The sequence below is a fragment of the Rhinoraja longicauda genome, chromosome 19 (assembly GCF_053455715.1).
Source record: "Rhinoraja longicauda isolate Sanriku21f chromosome 19, sRhiLon1.1, whole genome shotgun sequence".
In the NCBI taxonomy this organism is placed as follows: Eukaryota; Metazoa; Chordata; class Chondrichthyes; order Rajiformes; family Arhynchobatidae; genus Rhinoraja; species Rhinoraja longicauda.
The window spans coordinates 18,054,179-18,074,723 of NC_135971.1; the positions used below are offsets into that span (position 1 = coordinate 18,054,179).

Genomic DNA, 20,545 nt, shown 5'->3' on the forward strand with positions numbered 1-20,545 from the left:
CAAAGTGGTGACAAATGGCCAATCTTCTCAATCATTTAATTTGGAAAGATCTAGTAGACAGGGATGTCCCTTGTCACCGGCTTTATTTGTATTGGCCATTGAACCTCTGGCAGAGCTAATAAGATCAGATTTAGACATTGAAGGATTTAAAGTTAATCAGGAAAATTACAAAATCACTTTATTTGCAGATGATGTTTTAATTTGTCTTACTAGACCATTGGAATCCTTATGAAAATTATATTTCAGACTGGAAGAATGTGGGAAAGTATCAGGATACAAAATTAATAAAGATAAAACTGAAATAATGCCTCTTTCTGAAGGTAATTATGATCAATGTAAAAGAGAAAGTCAGTTTAAATGGCAAAAAGAAGGCATGAAGTACCTAGGGGTTAAAGTAGATAATAAGTTAAATAATCTGTATAAACTAAATTATAAACCACTAATTAAAAAAATTGAGGAGGACTTGAAGAAATGGATGAATCTTCCAATTACATTGCTAGGGAGAATGAACTGTATTAGGATGAATATTTTTCCAAGGTTACAGTATTTATTCCAAACACCGCCTATACCTTTACCAAATAATTTTTTTCAAGAATTGAATAAAATTGTGAGAAATTTTCTTTGGAAAGGTAAAATGCCAAGAGTGTCTATGGAAAAATTAACATGGAAATTTGAATTAGGTGGACTGCAATTACCAAATTTTAAAAATTACTATCTGGCAGCACAAATGAGTTTTATTTCATCCTTTTATCAAGAGGGTGGAAAAACAGCATGGGTTAAAATTGAAATGGATAAAATAAAAGAACTATGCCCAGAAGAATTTATCTATAAATGGGAAGCGAAGCTATTAGTTAAGGATCAAGAGTCACCTTTGCTAAAACATTTAATTAATATATTGTTGAAAACAGTTAAATCTAATGATAAAAGATTTTTTCTAACAGCTAAAACTCCATTAGTAAAAAATAGATTACTGCCGTTTGCTTGGAATAATCAAATATTACAAGTCTGGGAACAGAAGGGTATTAAACATATAGGAGATTGCTACGAAGGAAATAATTTTTTGACATTTTCTCAATTGAGAAACAAATATCAAATTCCAGGGAATAGTATTTTTTTCTATTATCAATTACAATCTTTTTTAAGGGAAAAGTTAGGTAATTCAATGTTTTTATTTCAAATTAAAGGAATTAGATGCAGGAAGATTGTTCCCGATGTTGGGGAAGTTCAGAACAAGGGGTCACATCTTAAGGATAAGGGGGAAGTCTTTTAGGACCGAGATGAGAAAGTTTTTTTTCACACAGAGAGTGGTGAATCTGTGGAATTCTCTGCACAGAAGGTAGTTGAGGCCAGTTCATTGGCTATATTTAAGAGGGAGTTAGATGTGGCCCATGTGGCTAAAGGGATCAGGGGGTATAGAGAGAAGGCAGGTACGGGATACTGAGTTGGATGATCAGCCATGATCATATTAAATGGCGGTGCAGGCTCAAAGGGCCAAATGGCCTACTCCTGCACCTATTTTCTATGTTTCTATGTTCAGGGCAAAAGCAACGTTGAAAGAAGGCATTGCATTTATTTAACCCCTTCTTGCCTGAGCAGTAAGCGAGCTCTTCACAAACAATTACCAGCTTCGGGGTGAGAGTAGCAAGCGATTAAACACAATCCCAAATCCCCAAGGATTTGACAGAGGAGTCTGATTCTTCTGGGAAAGGGCGTGAATGGGAGAGGAAATTGACTCTCTGAAACATCAACATCCAAGCTGTTTTTGAGAAATATATTTTCGTACGTTCATAAGTGATAGGAGCATAATTAGGCCGTTCTGCCCATCACGTCTACTCCACCATTCGATCGTGGCTGATCTATCTCTCCCTCCTAACCCCATTCTCCCCACAACCCCTGACACCCGTACTAATCAAGAATCTATCTGAAACGTCACCCATTCCTTCTCTCCAGCGATGCTGCCTGTCCCGCTGAGTTACTCCGGCTTTTTGCGTCTATCTTCGGTTTAAACCAGCATCTGCAGTTCCTTCCTACATATATTGGCAGTAATGGTAATGGATCCCTTGAATATATTTGCTCTGATATCTTCCCTCCCAGTTCTCACCCAGTCTGCCTTGCACGCAATGCTTATCTCAAGTTACCCTATGTTTCACAATTTAAAGGAGTGCCCATGCTTTGAATAACACAGATACAGAGTTTAACAGGCATAGAGAACTGCAAATACCAGTTCTAAAAAAAGTGATGTTCCTGATTCTGTTTAGTTTAGTTTAGAGATATAGCGCGGAAACAGGCCCTTCGGCCCACCGAGTCCGCGCCGACCAGCGATCCCCGCACATTAACACTATCCTACACACAAGGGACAATTTACAATTATACCACGCCAATTAACCTACAAACCTGTACGTCTTTAGAGTGTGTGAGGAAACCGAAGATCTCGGAGAAAACCCACGCAGGTCACGGGGAGAATGTACAAACCCTGTACAGGCACACCTGTAGACGGGATCGAACCCCGGTCTCTGGCGCTGCAAGCACTGTAAGGCAGCAACTCTAACGCTGCGCCACCCTAAATGAAAGAGATTGAGATCCAAAATGGGGTCAATCAAGGATATAGATGGTGTCGGGTAGGGGTCTGTAGGATCGACCTGTTCTTTGGACAACTCAACCACTTAGATCAGGCAGAAGGGTCTCGACCCGAAACGACATCCATTCCTTCTCTCCAGAGATGCTGCCTGACCCGCTGAGTTACAATAGACAATAGGTGCAGGAGGAGGCCATTCGGCCCTTCGAGCCAGCACCGCCATTCAATGTGATCATGGCTGATCATTCTCAATCAGTGCCCCGTTCCTGCCTTCTCCCCATACCCCCTGACTCCGCTATCCTTAAGAGCTCTATCTAGCTCTCTCTTGAATGCATTCAGAGAATTGGCCTCCACTGCCTTCTGAGGCAGAGAATTCCACAGATTCACAACTCTCTGACTGAAAAAGTTTTTCCTGATCTCAGTTCTAAATGCCCTACCCCTTATTCTTAAACTGTGGCCCCTTGTTCTGGACTCCCCCAACATTGGGAACATGTTTCCTGCCTCTAACGTGTCCAACCCCTTAATAATCTTATACGTTTCGATAAGATCTCCTCTCATCCTTCTAAATTCCAGTGTATACAAGCCAGTGTTACTCCAGCATTTTGTGTCGATCTTCGGTTTAAACCGGCATCTGCAGTTCCTTCATACACACTTAGATCAGTCGCTCGGTGAAAGACACACTGTGGTCAGACCAAAACTTGCTGCCCTTCCAGCTTACCGCAATGCCCGTAAGGAAATTATATTTGTACTGAACTGTATACGAAAATGAATTTTACTGTCCCTTGGAACATGTGGCAAATAAAATACCATACCATACCAATGCTGCCTTCCAGCGCCAGAGACCCGGGTTCGATCCTGATCTCGGGTGCTTATCTGTATGGAGTTTGTACTTTCTCCCTGCGTGGGTTCTCCACCGAGAGCTCCGGTTTCTTCCCAAACTCCAAAGACGTTCAGGTTTGTAGGTTACACAGAAACATAGAAAATAGGTGTAGGAGGAGACCATTTGGCCCTTCGAGCCAGTACCACCATTCATTGTGATCATGGCTGATCATCCACAATCAGCAACCCGTGCCTGCCTTCTCCCCATATCCCTTGATTCCGCTAACCCCCAGAGCTCTATCTAACTCTCTCTTAAATTCATCCAGTGATTTGGCCTCTGTGGCAGAGAATTCCACAAATTCACAACTCTCTGGGTGAAAAAGTTCCTTCTCACCTCAGTTTTAAATGGCCTCCCCTTTATTCTAAGACTGTGGCCCCTGATTCTGGACTCCCCCAACATTGGGAACATTTTTCCTGCATCCAGCTTGTCCAGTCCCTTTATAATTGTATATGTCTCTATAGGATCCCCTCTCATCCTTCTAAACTCCAGTGAATACAAGCCTAGTCGAAACGTATAAGATTATTAAGGGGTTGGACACGTTAGAGGCAGGAAACATGTTCCCAATGTTGGGGGAGTCCAGAACAAGGGGCCACAGTTTAAGAATAAGGGGTAGGCCATTTAGAACTGAGATGAGGAAAAACGTTTTCAGTTAGAGAGTTGTGAATCTGTGGAATTCTCTGCCTCAGAAGGCAGTGGAGGCCAATTCTCTGAATGCATTCAAGAGAGAGCTAGATAGAGCTCTTAAGGATAGCGGAGTCAGGAGGTATGGGGAGAAGGCAGGAACGGGGTACTGATTGAGAATGATCAGCCATGATCACATTGAATGGCGGTGCTGGCTCGAAGGGCCTCCTCCTGCACCTATTGTCTATTGACTATTGTCTAGTCTTTTCAATCTTTCCTCATATGATAGTCCCACCATCCCAGGGATCAATCTCGTGAACCTACGCTGCACTGCCTCAATTGCAAGTATGTCCTTCCTCAAATTAGGAGACCAAAACTGTACATAATACTCCAGATCATTGACTTGGCGAAATTGTAAATTTCCCCTTGTGTGTAGGATCGTGTTAATGATCAGCCACGATCATCCTGCCTTCTCCTGCACTTATTTTCTATTGTCTAATGTGCGAGGATCGCTGGTCGGCGCGGACTCGGTGGGCCAAAGCGCCTGTTTCCGCACTGTATCTCTAAACTAATCCAGCACATTGCAGACTGCAGGAGTACGTGCTGAGGGATGCAAGGCTTTGTGGGGAAAGACCAAAGTATGGGGCCCTGTTGCCAATTGCCACAGCGGGCTCGGCCCCGTGCAACGGCCTCTCAAATTGGGCGACACGGCGTCGCAGCTGGTGAAGCTGTGGCTTCACGGAAACAGAGACCCCAGTTCCACCCTGTGTGTGTGTGTGTGTGTGTGTGTGTGTGGTGTGGTGTGTGTGTGTGTGTGTACGTTCTCCCTGTGACCACGCGAGATTCCACCGGGTGCTCCGGTTTCCCCCCACATCCCAAAGCCATGGGGGATAGTAGGTTAATTGGGCCTCAGTGAAACCTCCCCTAGTGTGCAGGGAGCGGATGAGAAAGTGGGATAGTATAGACGTCATACATGAAAGCAGCAGAATTGGGCCATTCAGAAGGGGGGATCTTATAGAAACATATAAAATTCTTAAGGGGTTGGAGAGGCTAGATGCGGGAAGATTGTTCCCGATGTTGGGGAAGTCCAGAACAAGGGGTCACAGCTTAAGGATAAGGGGGAGGTCTTTTAGGACCGAGATGAGAAAACATTTCTTCACACAGAGAGTGGCGAGCCTGTGGAATTCTCTGCCACAGAAGGTAGTTGAGGCCAGTTCATTGGCTATATTTAAGAGGGAGTTAGATGTGGCCCTTGTGGCTAAAGGGATCAGGGGGTATGGAGAGAAGGCAGGTACAGGTTACTGAGGTGGATGATCAGCCATGATCATATTGAATGGCGGTGCAGGCTCGAAGGGCCGAATGGCCTACTCCTGCACCTATTTTCTATGTTTCTATCAAGTCTACTCCACCAGTCAATCATGACTATCTCTCCCTCCTAACCCCATTCTCCTGCCTTCTCCCCAGAACCCATGACACCCGTACGAATGACCGATCTATCTCTGCCTTAAAAATATCCACTGGCCTGGCCTCCACAGCCTTCTGTGGCAAAGAACTCCACAGATTCACCATGTGATTGGGTGATCAACGGTCGGCATGAACTCGGTGGGCCGAAGGGTCTATTTCCATGCTGTATTTCTAATCTAAACTAAACCAAACACTTTTAACCCCTGACATCGGCGAAACCAAGCGCAGGCTCGGCGATCGCTTCAGTGAACACCTGCGCTCGGTCCGCATTGACCAAACTGATTTCCCGGTGGCCGAGCACTTCAACTCCCCCTCCCATTCCCATTCTGACCTTTCTGTCCTGGGTCTCCTCCAGTGCCATAGTGAGGCCCACCGGAAATTGGAGGAACAGCACCTCATATTTCGCCTGGGCAGTTTGCAGCCCAGCGGTATGAACATCGACTTCCCCAACTTTAGATAGTTCCTTTGTCCCTCCCTTCCCCTCCTCCTTCCCAGATCTCTCTCTATCTTCCTGTCTCCACCTATATCCTTCCTCTGTCCCGCCCCCCTGACATCAGTCTGAAGAAGGGTCTCGATCCGAAACGTCGCCCATTCCTTCTCTCCGGAGATGCTGCCTGACCTGCTGAGTTACTCCAGCATTTTGTGAATAAATACCTTCGATTTGTACCAGCATCTGCAGTTATTTTCTTATACTTTTAGCAGTAGATTGTTTAAGGAGGAAATAGGAGTGACAGTTCCCCAGTTGCCAAACACTTTAATTCCCCTTCCCATTCCCACACTGACCTTTCTGTCATGGGCCTCCCCCCATTGTCAGAGTGAGGCCCAGCGCAAATTGAAGTAACAGCACCTCATATTTCGCTTGGTCAGCTGACACCACAGCGGTATGAATAACGACAGCTGTAGGGATATTGATTTCACTAACTTCAATTAATCCCTTGCATTCTCTCTCTCCGTCCCTCCCCCACGCAAGTCATTGCACTAACTTCAAAGTTGTCTTCTTGAGTCTCATTGTCTGTAACTCGTTTCCATCTAGCCCACGGCTAATAATGGCCTGTTCCCTTAATCATCGTTGCTTTTTTTTGTTGCATTTCTTGCATTCTTTTGTTCAATATCTCTCTACATCACCGTCTTTATCTCTCGTTTCCCTTGCCCCTGACTCTCAGCCTGAAGAAGGGTCTCGATCCGAAACGTCACCTGTTCCTTTTCTCCAGTGATGCTGCCTGTCCCGATGAGCTACTCCAGCATTTTGTATTGATCTTCGGTGTAAACTAGCATCAGCAGTTCCTTCCAACACAATAGGAGTGATGGTGGTGCATTGTAAAAAAAAAATCTATGGAATTGTCAAGATAGACATGTACTGCTTGTATTGTACTTCCAGTATATATAGTCTATGAATAAAGTATTTTGAAAAATGCCTGTTCCAATCACTTAAGTGCTTTCTGAAGTGCAGTGATTCATTTAATGTTGGCAGTAGGCCAATTAACTCAAGACACACCAGGGCAGCACACAGTTAGATAAGGCGTTGATAGACACAAAATGCTGAAGTAACTCAGCGGGACATGCAGCATCTCTGGTGAGAAGCAATGGGTGACATTTTGGGTCGAGACCCTTCTTCAGACAGGAAAGAAGGAGTGGGTGACATTTTGGGTCGAGACCCTTCTTCAGGCCGAGAAAGAAGGAATGGGTGACATTTTGGGTTGAGACCCTTCTTCAGAAAGGTTCTTCAAACATAGAAATTAAAAAATAGGGGCAGGAGGAGACCATTTGGCCCTTCGAGCCAGCACCGCCATTCATTGCCAAAATTGCTGATCATCCACAATCAGTAACCTGTGCCTGCCTTCTCCCCATATCCCTTGATTTCGTTAGCCCCTAGAGCGCTATCTATCTAAAGAAAGAATGGGTGACGTTTTGGGTAGTGACAGAAGGGTGTCGACCCGAAACGTCACCCATTCCTTCTCTCCCGAGACGCTGCCTGTCCCGCTGAGTTACTCCAGCATTTTGTGCCTATCGTCGGTCTAAACCAGCATCTGCAGTTCCTTGCTTCACATAGATAAGGCTTTGCTTTTATGTGCTGGGGAGAGATATATTGGTGGTGGATCGCTTGAATATAAACGCCCTGATCTGTAATGCACCCATGGAATCACATTTTGAGAAGGCTCCACTCCTTCAAAGTCAGCAGCAAGATGCTGCAGATGTTCTACCAGTTGCTGGGACCCAGTGCTCGTCTCCTTCGCTGCCGTGCGCCGGGGCAGCAAGGTGAAGGCCGCGGATGCCAACAGGATCAACAAGCGCATTAAGATGGCCGGCTCCGTCCTGGAGTTGGAGTTGGATTCACGGGAGGTGGTCTTGGAGGGGAGGATGCTCCTCAAACTGCGGAGCATCCTGGACAATAACAGCCCACCCCCTCCATGACCCGCTGGTCAACCTGAGGAGCACCTTCAGCAACAGACTGGTCCCACCAAGATGCCACAGGAGATCCTTCTTCCCTGTGGCAATCAAACCCCTCCCCCTTCTGTCATGGGGTAGACTGACACCTCTCCCCAATCTTTGCACATCCCCAATCCTTTACAACTGAGGTGAGAAGGAACTTTTTCTCTGGGTGAACATTTTCACCCAGAGAGTTGTGAATTTGTGGAATTCTCTGCCACAGAGAGCAGTGGAGGCCAAATCACTGGATGGATTTAAGAGAGAGTTGGATAGAGCTCTAGGGGCTAGTAGAATCAAGGGATATGGGGAGAAGGCAGGCACGGGTTATTGATTGTGGATGATTAACCATCATCACAATGAATGGCGGTGCTGGCTCGAAGGGCCAAACAGCCTCTCCCTGCACCTATTTTCTATGTTTCCACTCGTCATTTTAATTTCATGCTTCATGTGTTTTGTGTTTTATGACTGTTGGCAGATCAATTTCCCTCCTGGGATACATAAAGTTCTACCGTATCGTGCCACTAATGTAGTCGGGACCCTTTGCTCTCTCTGCATCGACCTGGACGAGACAGAGAGAGCGCAGTTACTCTGGAGGAGGAAAAAAGGAACTGCAGATGCTGGTTAACAAAAAAAAAGCACCAATTCCTGGAGTAACTCAGCAGGTCAGGCAGCATCTCTGTGAAACATGGATAGGTGAAGTTTCAGGTCGGGACCCTTCTTTAGACCCGGGTTCGATCCTCACCCTGGGTGCTGTCTGTGAGGAGTCTGCACATTCATCCCTTGACCCGAGTGGGTTTTCCCCAGGTGCTCTGGTTTCCACCCACATCCCACATGAAGTGGAGGCCTGTCGGTTAATTGACCTCTGTAAACTGCCCCCTAGTGCGCAGGGAGTGGATGAGAAAGTTGGATGACGTATCACTGGTTTAAACGGGCGATCGATGGTTGGCGAGGACTCGGTGGGACAAAGGGCTTGTTTGCAGGGATACAGCCAGTTTCCCCTGCAGTATCTCTAAACTAAACTTAACGCAGGCTTTCCTGAAGATAAAAGCTTGGTTGACTTTGGGTGACACAGCGGTGGAGTTGCTGCCTTACAGCGCCAGAGACCCAGGTTCGATCCTGACCACGGGTGCTGCCTGTACGGAGTTTGCACGTTTTCCTGTGGGGGTCTTCCCCGGGTGCTCCGGCTTCCTCCCACATCCCAAAGATGTGCAGGTTTGGAGGCTTGTTGGCTTGGTAAAGTTGTAAATTGTCCCGAGTGTGTGCGGGATGATGTTAGCGTGCGGGGATCGCTGGTTGGCGCGGACCCGGTGGGCCGAAGGGCCCGTTTCCGCGCTGCATCTCCAAACTAAACTGGAGGGTCTATCATTATCCTTTCCCCAGACAAAGCGCATGTTAGGGTTTGGGATTTCCAATGAGGTAACGTTGTGGAGCGAAGGACAGATGATATATTAGGTTTGTATACACTGGAATCTAGACGGATGAGAGGGGATCTTATCGAAGCGTATAAGATTATTAAGGGGTTGGACACGTTAGAGGCAGGAAACATGTTCCCAATGTTGGGGGAGTCCAGAACAAGGGGCCACAGTTTAAGAATAAGGGGTCGGCCATTTAGAACAGAGATGAGGAAAAACGTTTTACAGTCAGAGAGTTGGGAATCTGTGGTATTCTCTGCCTCAGAGGGCAGTGGAGGCCAATTCTCTGAATGCATTCAAGAGAGAGCTAGATAGAGCTCTTAATGATAGCGGTCAGGGGGTATGGGGAGAAGGCAGGAACGGGGTACTGATGGAGAATGATCAGCCATGATCACATTGAATGGCGGTGCTGGCTAGGAAAGCCGAATGGCCTCCTCCTGCACCTGTTGTCTATTGTCTGTATGAATAATCTCAGCCAGAAACACTGACAATTTCCCCTTCTTTCACAGATGGGGCCTGAATCAAAGGGGTGAGTGGAGTTTCTGGAGACATGCAATGTCGACATGAGATGATGCTGTCACAGCCTCAACCGAGTCAGCAGCCCGACCATGTCACAAATGAGTCATTTATTTGCAATGGGAAATAAAAACGGCCGGGTTTTCCAGAGCAGTTACGCAATACTTTCACAACCGTCTCCCACTTCCTCAGTGGACTGACCCGCAAAACTCACTCTTCTCTACATTCCTGAAGGAGGGTTACTCAACAGGTGTACGGCATTTCCAATGCAATAACCACACGGAAATAAAAAATCACAACGCTATTTCAACAGAGCCATTCACAGCTTGGCATTTTTCCAGCCTCTCCAACAGAACAAAGCCCAAACAGCACTCTGCAGAAACCAGCTTCCATGTTTAGCTGATTAGGAGAAGGGGAGATGCAACGAGACCTGGGTGTCGTGGTGCACCAGTCATTGAAAGTAGGCATGCAGGTGCGGCAGGCAGTGAAGAAAGCGAATGGTATGTTGACATTCATAGCGAGGGGATTTGAGTACAGGAGACGGGAGGTTCTGCTGCAGTTGTACAGGGCATTAGTGAGACCACACCTGGAGTATTGCGTACAGTTTTGGTCTCCTAATCTGAGGAAAGACATTCTTGCCATAGAGGGAGTACAGAGAAGGTTCACCAGATTGATTCCTGGGATGGCAGGACTTTCATATGAAGAAAGACTGGGGGCGGGGATCGCTGGTCGGCGCGGACACGGTGGGCCGAAGGGCCTGTTTCAGCGCTGCATCTCTAAACTAAACTAAAGTAAAGAAGGGTCCTGACCCGAAACATCACCTATTCATGTTCTCCAGAGATGCTGCCAGACCTGCTGAGTTACTCCAGCACTCTCTGAAACGTCACCTATCCACGCTCTCCAGAGATGCTGCCTGACCCGCTGAGTTACTCCAGCACTCTGTATCCTTTAGCCCTAAGAGCTAAATCTAACTCTCTCTTGATCCATGTTCTCCCGACCCTTGATAAGACACAAAAAGCTGGAGTAACTCAGCAGGATATGCTGCATCTCTGGAGAGAAGGAATGGGTGATATTTCGGGACGAGACCCTTCCTCTGGAGTCTGAGCTACTCCAGCTTTTCGTGTCTATCTTCAGTTTAAACCAGCATCGGCAGTTCCTTTCTCCATATTTCTCCAGAACTTTCTTCAGGCTGATTGTAGTAAAAGAGAAGAAAGCTGGAAGAGAGGTGGGGGCAGGACAAAGTCTGGTAAGTGATAGGTGGATACTGGCGAAGGGGAGTTTTTTGATCGGCAGATAGTTGGATAAATCCCAGGGATGGAAAGACAGAAGGCACGAGATAAGGATAAAAGAGGCGTGTAATTGAATTGAATTGATGCAGCATGGAAACAGGCCTTTCATAGAAACATAGAAAACAGGTGCAGGAGGAGGCCATTTGGCCCTTCGAGCCAGCACCGCCATTCATTGTATCATGGATGATCATCCACAATCAGTAACCCGTGCCTGCCTTCTCCCCACACCCCTTGATTCCGCTAGCCCCTAGAGCTCTATCTATCTCTCTTTTAAATTCATCCAGTGAATCGGACTCCACTGCCTTCTGTGGCAGAGAACTCCACAAATTCACAGCTCTCTGGGTGAAAAAGTTTTTTCTCATCTCAGTTTTAAATGGCCTTCCCTTTATTCTTAGACTGTGGCCCCTGGTTCTGGACTCCCCCAACATTGGGAATATTTTTCCTGCATCTCGCTTGATAGGTGGAGACAGGAAGATAGAGGGAGAACTGGGAAGGGGAGGGAAACTATCTAAAGTTGGACAAGTCAATGTTCATACCGCTGGGCTGCAAGCTGCCCAAGCGAAATATGAGGTGCTGTTCCTCCAATTTTCGGTGGGCCTCACTATGGCACTGGTGGAGGCCCATGACAGAAAGGTCAGACTGGGAGTGGGAGGGGGAGTTGAAGTGCTCAGCCACCGGGAGATCAGGTTGGTTGAGGCGGACTGAGCGAAGGTATTGAGCGAATTGATCGCCGAGCCTGCGTTTGGTTTCGCCGACGTAAATAAGTTGACATTTAGAGCAGCGGATACAATAGATGAGGTTGGAGGAGGTGCAGGTGAACCTTTGTCTCACCTGGAAAGACTGTTTGGGTCCTTGGATGGAGTTGAGGGGGGAGGTAAAGGGACAGGTGTTGCATCTCGTGCGGTTGCAGGGGAAAGTGCGGTTGCAGGGGTGGTTTGGGTGGGAAGGGACGAGTGGACCAGGGAGTTACGGAGGGAACGGTCTCTGCGGAACTCAGAAAGGGGAGGGGATGGGAAGATATGGCCAGTGGTGGGGTCCCGTTGTAGGTGACGGAAATGTCGGCGGATGATTTGTTGGATACGCTGGCTGGAGGGGTGCAAGGTAAGAACGAGGGGGATTCTGTCCTTGTTACGAGTGGGGGGAGGGGGAGCAAGAGCGGAGCTGCGGGATGTAGAAGAGACCCTAGTGAGAGCATCACTAGAGGGGAAGCACTGTTTCCTGAAGAATGAGGACATCTATGATGCCCTAGTGTGAAACACCTCATCCCGGGCGCAGATGCGGCGTAGACGGAGGAATTGGGAGTAGGGGATAGACTTTTTGCAGTAGACCGGGTGGGAAGAAGTGTTTAGTTTAGAGACACAGCACGGAAACAGGCCCTTGAATTCGGCCCACCGAGTTTGTGCCGACCAGCGATCCCAGCACATGAACACTATCCTACACATGCTAGGGACAATTTACACTTATACCAAGCCAATGAAGCTACAAACCTGTACATCCTTGGAGCATGGGAGGGTGTGCAAAAGTGTAAACTGTGCAAAAGTGCACACATTGTGAAAAGTGGGATTTTGGCTGGAACGGAACAAGTAAAAAGGATAGACACAAAATGCTGGAGTAACTCAGCGGGTCAGGCCACATCTCAGGAGAGAAGGAATGGGTGACCTTTCGGCTCGAGACCCTTCTTCAGACTGATGTCAGGGGAGAAGGTGGGTCAAAGATAGGAAGTAAAAGGAGACAGGAGGACTAGTGGGAGAATTGGGAAGGGGGGGGGGGAGGAGGAAAGAGAGGGATCGAGGAACTATCTGAAGTTGGAGATGTCAAGGAGAATGGATAAATGCAGGAAAAATGTTCTCCATGTTGGGGGAGTCCAGAACCAGGGGTCACACAGTTTAAGGATAAGGGGTTGGCCATTTAGGGCTGAGATGAGGAAAAACTTTTTCACCCACAGAGTTGCGGAATTCTCTGCCACAGAAGGCAGTGGAGGTCAATCCACTGGTTGTATTCAAGAGAGAGTTAGATTTAGCTCTTTGGGCTAACGGAATCAAAGGATACGGGGAGAAAGCAGGAATGGGGTACTGATTCTGGATGTTCAGCCATGATCATACTGAATGGCGATGCTGGCTCAAAGGGCCGTATGGCCTTCTCCTGCACCTACTTTCTATGATAAGGGATTCAGGAAAGGAGAACTTGGAACCAATTGGGGGTGGGGATGCGGGGAGTCAGGCAACATTATGTTGGTTAAAAAAAGGGGGTCAGACACCATCTCTGGATGGAAGGAACGGTGAAATTTTGGATCGGGACCCTTCATCAGACACATTATGCAGGTGGAAGCTGGCAATCATTGTGATAGAGAACTCTATTCAAGACCACAAGAGTTCACCGAAAATAGACACAAAATGCTGGAGTAATTCAGTGGGGCAGGTAGCATCTCTGGATGGAAGGAACGGGTGACGTTTCGGGTTTCTGAAGACCCTTCTTCAGAGTCTGAAATGTCACCCATTCCTTCTATCCAGAGATGCTGCCTGTCCCGCTGAATTACTCCAGCATTTTAATGTGTCTCTTCGGTGTAAACCAGCATCTTCCTTCCTTGTGTAGTTCCTTCCAACACAAGAGTTGGCCATTCAGCCACACAATCCTGTACTCCTTTTGCTTTCAAGCGCACTCATACACAATGTAAAGCCTAATCCTACCTTCAAGTAGTTTAAACCCTGATCCCACTTTCCTTAAAAGAGTTAAACCCTCATCCTACATCCTCAACCTATGTAAACCCTGACCCCACCCTTCTCAAGACGTTTAAACTCTGAACCCACCTCCTCAACCTATTTAAACCCTGACCCCAGCCTTCTCAAGGCTGATGTAGACACAAAATGTTGGAGTAACTCAGCGGGTCAGGCACCATCTCGGGACAGAAGGAATGGGTGACGTTTCGGGGCAAGACCCTTCTTCAGACTGAAGAAGGTCTGAAGAAGAGTCTCGACCCGAAACGAGTCTGAAGAAGGGTCTCGACCGAAACGTCATCCATTCCTTCTCTCCCGAGATGCTGCCTGACCCGCTGAGTTACTCCAGCTTTTTATGTCTACCTTCGATTTAAACCAGCATCTGCAGTTTTTTTTCCTACTGTTTAAAGCCTGATCCAGCTCTCCTCAGGGGATTTAAGACTTAATCCCACCCACTGCCGGGGATTAAGTCCTGATCCCACCCTCCTCAGGCTCCTTCAAGCCGAATTACACCCTCCTCAAGGAGGTTAAACCCTGATCCCACTCTCTTCAAAGGATCTCACCTCCGATCCCACCCACCTCAAGACATTTAGGGAGGTCACGGTGGTGCAGTGGTAGAGTTGCTGCCTTACAGCGAATGCAGCGTCGGAGACCCGGGTTCGATCCCGACTACTGTCTGTACGGAGTTTGTACGTTCTCCCTGTGACCTGCGTGGGTTTTCTCCGAGATCTTCGATTTCCTCCCACACTCTAAAGATGTGCAGGTATGCAGGTTAATTGGCTGGGCAAATGTAAAAATTGTCCCTAGTGTGCCTAGGATAGTGTTAGTGTGCGGGGATCGCAGGTCGGCACGGCGCCAAAGTGCCTGTTTCTGCACCCTATCTTTAAACTAAACTAAATTAAATTTAAACTGTGAACCTACTCTCGTCAACCTAGTTAAACCCTGATCACACCCTCCACAGATTATTTAAACCCTGATCCCAACTCTCCTCAAAGGATTTAGACAATAGACAATAGGTGCAGGAGGAGGCCATTCGGCCCTTCGTGCCAGCACCGCCATTCAATGTGATCATGGCTGATCATTCTCAATCAGTACCCCGTTCCTGCCTTCTCCCCATACCCCCTGACTCCGCTATCCTTAAGAGCTCTATCTAGGTCTCTCTTGAATGCATTCAGAGAATTGGCCTCCACTGCCTTCTGAGGTGGAGAATTCCACAGATTTACAACTCTCTGACTGAAAAAGATTTTCCTCATCTCAGTTCTAAATGGCCGACCCCTTATTCTTAAACTGTGGCCCCTTGTTCTGGACTCCCCCAACATTGGGAACATGTTTCCTGCCTCTAACGTGTCCAACCTCTTAATAATCTTATACGTTTCGATAAGATATCCCTTCATCCTTCTAAATTCCAGTGTATACAAGCCTAGTCGATCCAGTCTTTCAACATACAACAGTCCCGCCACTCTGGGAATTAACCTAGTAAACCTACGCTGCACGCCCTCAATAGCAAAAATACAACTGCAGAAGGACCTCTTTGCGCCTATACTCAACATTTGACTTCCAATCCCACCCACCTCCAGACGTTTAGATTTTTTTTAGATTTTGAGATACAGCACGGAAACAGGCCCTTCGGCCCAACGAGTCCGTGCCGCCCAGCGACCTCCGCACATTAACACTATCCTACACACACTAGGGACAATTTTTACATTTACCCAGTCAATTAACCTACATACCTGTACCTCTTTGGAGTGTGGGAGGAAACCGAAGATCTCGGAGAAAAACCACGCAGGTCACGTTACAAACTCCGTACAGATGGCGCCCGTAGTCAGGATCGAACCTGAGTCTCCGGCGCTGCATTCGCTGCAAGGCAGTAACTCTACCGCTGCACCACCGTGTCGCCCAAACGCCGAACCCACCTCCTCAACATATTTATACCCTGACCCCAGCCTTCTCAAGATGTTTAAAGTTTAAAGTTTAAATCCCAATCTCGCTCTCCTCAAGGGATTTTCGACCCAATCTAAACCATCAACCCACTCCCCTCAAAAGACTTAACTTCCTCAACCTATTTAAACCCTGATGACACCCTACTCAAGGAGTTTAAACCCCCATCCCAGTCTCCTCATGCTGTTTAAAGCCGAATCACAGCCTCCACAAGGACGTTAAACCCTGAAGACACAATAAGCCGGAGTAAAGCAGCGGGACAGGCAGCATCTCTGGAGATGCACCATAGAGAGCATCCTAACGCATGGCATCCCTGTGTGGTACCTCAGCTGCATGGAGGCAGAGAGGAGAGCTCTTCAGCGGGTAGTCCATACAGCTCAGAAGACTATCGGAATACAGCTACCAGACTTGGAGGGCGTCTACAGCACACGATGCCTCAGAAAAGCCACCAGCATCCACAAAGACTCATCACACCCCTGCAACAGTCTGTTCGAAATTCTACCATCGGGCAGATGCTACAAGGCCTTCTACGCCCGCACCTCCAGACTCAGGAACAGCTTCATCCCCAGGGTCATAGCTGCTATGAACCGGTCCCTGCTGAGCCGGATGGTCACATCGCACAGTGAACCGGCACAGACCTACTTGAACTTTATTCTGTTTTAAAACTGTTTCTAATTTTGTTTCACTGGGTTGTCTAAATTTATACTGATTAGCTAATTAATTTATTGCATCATATGGAAGGCGCATTCCAAATCTCGTTGTACAATGACAATAAAGATATATTGTATATTGTATTGTATTGTAAGGAATGGGGACGTTTCAGGTCGAGACCCGTCTTCAGACGTTTAAATGTTTCAGAAGCTTAAACCCTGATCTTGCTCTCCCCATAATCATAATCATACTTTATTAGCCAAGTATGTTTTGCAACATACAAGGAATTTAATTTGCCATTCCAATAAAAAGCAACAGAACACACAAAATACATTTTAACATGAACAACCACCAGTGACTCCTCCACATTCCTCGCCATGATGGAAGGCAAAGAAAGGTTCGATCTCTTCCCTTCATGAGGCTTTAAGCTCATATCGTACCCACTGCAAGATGTTTAAACCCTGATACCCTACTCTCTTCAAAGGATCTCACCTCCGATCCCACCTCCTCAAAAGTGTTTAAACCCTGAACCCACCTCCTCAATTTATTTAAACACTGATCTCGCTGTCTCCAAGGGGTTTAAACCCTGATCCTACTCTCCTCTCAGTATCTCATCCCACCCACCTCAAGTTGTTTAAACAGTGAACCCAACTCCTCAATCTATTTAAACGCTGACCCCACCCTTCTCAAGAGGTTTAAACCCCGGTCTTGCTCTTCCCGTGGGGTTTAAGCCCAGATCGTACCCACTGCAAGCTGTTTAAACCCTGATCCCCACTCTCCTCAAAGGATCTCACCTCCGATCCCACCTCCACAACGTGTTTTAACCCTGATCACACCCTACCCAAGGAGATTAAACCCTGATTGTACTCTCCTCAACTTATTTAAACCCTGATCTCGCCCTCCACAGGTGATTTAAACCCTGATCCCACTCTCCTCAAAAGAATACCCTCCAATCCCACCTCATCAACTATATTTAAACTTTGATCTCGCTCTCAAGGGGTTTAATCCTTAATCCTACCCTCCTCAAGAAGATTAAACCCTGGCCCCACCTCCTCAACCTATTTAAACCCTGATCCCACTGTCCTCGAAGGACTTAACCACCCACCTCAAGACGTTTAAACTCTGAACCTACTCTCTCAACTTGTTTAAACCCAAATCACGCCCTTCTCAAGGAGATTAAACCATGAACCCACCTCCTCAACCCATTTAAACCCCGATCTCTCTCTCTCCAACCCATTTAAACCCGATCTCTCTCTCTCCAACCTATTTAAACCCTGATCCCTCTCTCTCCAACCTATTTAAACCCTGATCTCTCTCTTTAACCTATTGAAAACTATTTGTAAATTTCCCCAGTGTGGGGCAAATAAAGGAATATATTATAACCCTGATCTCCCTCTCCTCAGCCTATTTAAACCCTGATGTCCCTCTCCTCAACCCGTTTAAACCCTGATCTCTCTCCTCAACCCGTTTAAACCCTGATCTCTCTCCTCAACCCGTTTAAACCCTGATCTCTCTCTTCAACCTATTTAAATAAACCCTGATCCCTCTCTCTCCAAGCTATTTAAACCCTGATTTCTCTCTTTAACCTATTGAACCTATTTGTAAATTTCCCCGGTGTGGGACAAATAAAGGAATATATTATAACCCTGATCCCTCTCTCTCCAACCTATTTAAACCCTGATCTCTCTCTCTTCAACTTATTTAAACCCTGATCTCTCTCTCTTCAACCTATTTAAACCCTGATCTCTCTCTCCAACCCATTTAAATCTCACCCTCCTCAGATTAATTAAACTCGGATCTTACTCTCTTCAAGGGGTTGGACCCCTGATCCCTCCACCCTCCGCCCTGGTGCCAGACCTGATCCCTCCACCCTCCGCCCTGGTGCCAGACCTGATCCCTCCACCCTCCGCCCTGGTGCCAGACCTGATCCCTCCACCCTCCGCCCTGGTGCCAGACCGCCCGCTGGGCCCCGGCCTCCGCCCCCGGGTCCAGACCCCGACCTCTCCCCTCCTCGCTGCTCCACCTCCTGCCGGCCGCGCAGTCTCCCCCGGGCCCCGGGCCCCGGCTCCCACTCACCTGTCGCTGTCGCTGTCGCCGCCGCCCGCGTTGTTTCTCTCAGTCAGTCGGTCGCCTGTTTACTTCAGGCCGGAGACTAACGAACACGACACGCCCCGCCCCGCGCCTCGCCTCGCATCGCATCGGCGCCACTGGCGGCCGGGAGGAGTAAAATCACTCCCAATCCACAGCGCCGCCGCGTGCCCGGGAGGACTAAAATCACCCTCAGTCCACAGCGCCGCCCCTTGGCCTGGAGGAGTAAAATCACTCCCAGTCCACAGCGCCGCCGCATGGCCTGGAGGACTAAAATCACCCTCAGTCCACAGCGCCGCCCCTTGGCCTGGAGGAGTAAAATCACCCCAATCCACAGCGCCGCTGCATGCCCGGGAGGAGTAACGACAACCCCAATCCACAGCGCCGCCGCATGCCCGGGAGGAGTAACGACACACCCAATCCACAGCGCCGCCGCATGGCCGGGAGGTCTAAAATCACCCTCAGTCCACAGCGCCGCCCCTTGGCCTGGAGGAGTAAAATCACCCCAGTCCACAGCGCCGCTCCATGGCCGGGAGGAGAAAACGACACCCCAAATCCACAGCGCCGCCGCATGCCCGGGAGGAGTAACGACACCCCCAATCCACAGCGCCGCCGCATGGCCGGGAGGTCTAAAATCACCCTCAGTCCACAGCGCCGCCCCTTGGCCTGGAGGAGTAAAATCACCCCAGTCCACAGCGCCGCCGCATGCCCGGGAGGAGTGACGACACCCCCAATCCACAGCGCCGCTGCATGGCCGGGAGGAGTAAAATCACCCCAGTCCACAGCGCCGCCCCATGACCGGGAGGAGTAAAATCACCACCAGTCCACAGCGCCGCCCCATGACGCCTGTTTATCCAGAGATGCTGCCTGACTTGCTCCAGCACTTTATGTCCATCTTCGGAGTAAACCAGCACCTGCAGTTCCTTCCTATACAAACCATCAGCCGACACTTCCCCCACCCATCACAGGTTGCCTGGGCCACTGTGGCGCAGTGGCAGAGTTGCTGCCTCACTGCACCAGAGACCCAGGTTCGATCCCAACCACGGGCGCTGTCTGTATGGAGTTTGTACGTTCTCCCCGTGACTCGCGTGGGTTTACTCTGGGTGCTCCAGGTTCCTCCCACACTCCACAGACATGCATGTCTGTAGGTTAAATGGCTTTGGTAAAAATTGTAAATTTTCCCTTGTGTGTGTAGGATAGTGCGAGTGTATGGGGTGATCGCTGGTCAGTGTGGACTAACAATGGCCTGTTTCCTTTATCATCGTTACTTTTTTTGCACATATTTCATTCGTTGGTTCTATATCTCTCAACATCACCGTCCACATCTCTCGCTTCCTTTTCCCCTGACCCTCAGTCTGAAGAAGGGTGTTCACCCATTTCATTCACCAGAGGGTGCTGAATCTAAGGAATTGATTGACACAGATGCATGTGGATACCAAGACATTGGGTATTTTTAATGCGGAGATTGATAAGTTGACTAGTACAACACACTGTGGCAATAAACACACTGCTGCACGGTGGCGCAGCGGTAGAGTTGCTGCCTTACAGCGCCAGAGACCCGGGTTCAATCATGAAGCCGGGTGCCATCTGTATGGAGTTTGTAAATTCTCCCCGTGACCCGCGTGGGTTTTCTCCAGGAGCTTGGAAGCTTTTCATTACATTCATGCTCTCTGGGATGAATTAAGGGAGGAACATAGAAACATTAAAAATAGGTGCAGGAGGAGGCCATTTGGCCCTTTGAGCCAGAAGTGCCATTCATCGTGATCATGGCTGATCATCCACAATCAGTAACCCGTGCCTGCCTTCTCCCCATATCCCTTGATTGAGCTAGCCCCTAGAGCTCTATCTAACTCCCTTTTATATTCATCCAGTGAATTGGCCTCCACTGCCTTCTGCGGCAGAGAATTCCACAAATTCACAACTCTTTGGGTGAAAAGGTTTTTTCTCATCTCAGTTTTAAATGGCCTCCC

General features: G+C 48.1%; 1 protein-coding gene and 1 long non-coding RNA gene across 2 annotated transcripts in view; one reads left to right on the plus strand and one right to left on the minus strand.

Annotated features, from left to right (window-relative positions):
- LOC144603174 (flotillin-1-like) overlaps positions 1 to 18,706 on the minus strand; it is a 57,932-nt gene extending 39,226 nt beyond the window's left edge. Inside the window, exon 1 of the mRNA XM_078416342.1 lies at positions 18,564 to 18,706. The gene's annotated coding sequence lies outside the window, so the exon portion shown is untranslated. The remainder of the gene's footprint in view (positions 1 to 18,563) is intronic.
- The window catches only part of LOC144603184 (uncharacterized), a 497,022-nt gene that overhangs the window by 112,745 nt on the left and 363,732 nt on the right, over positions 1 to 20,545 (plus strand). The window lies entirely within an intron of this gene.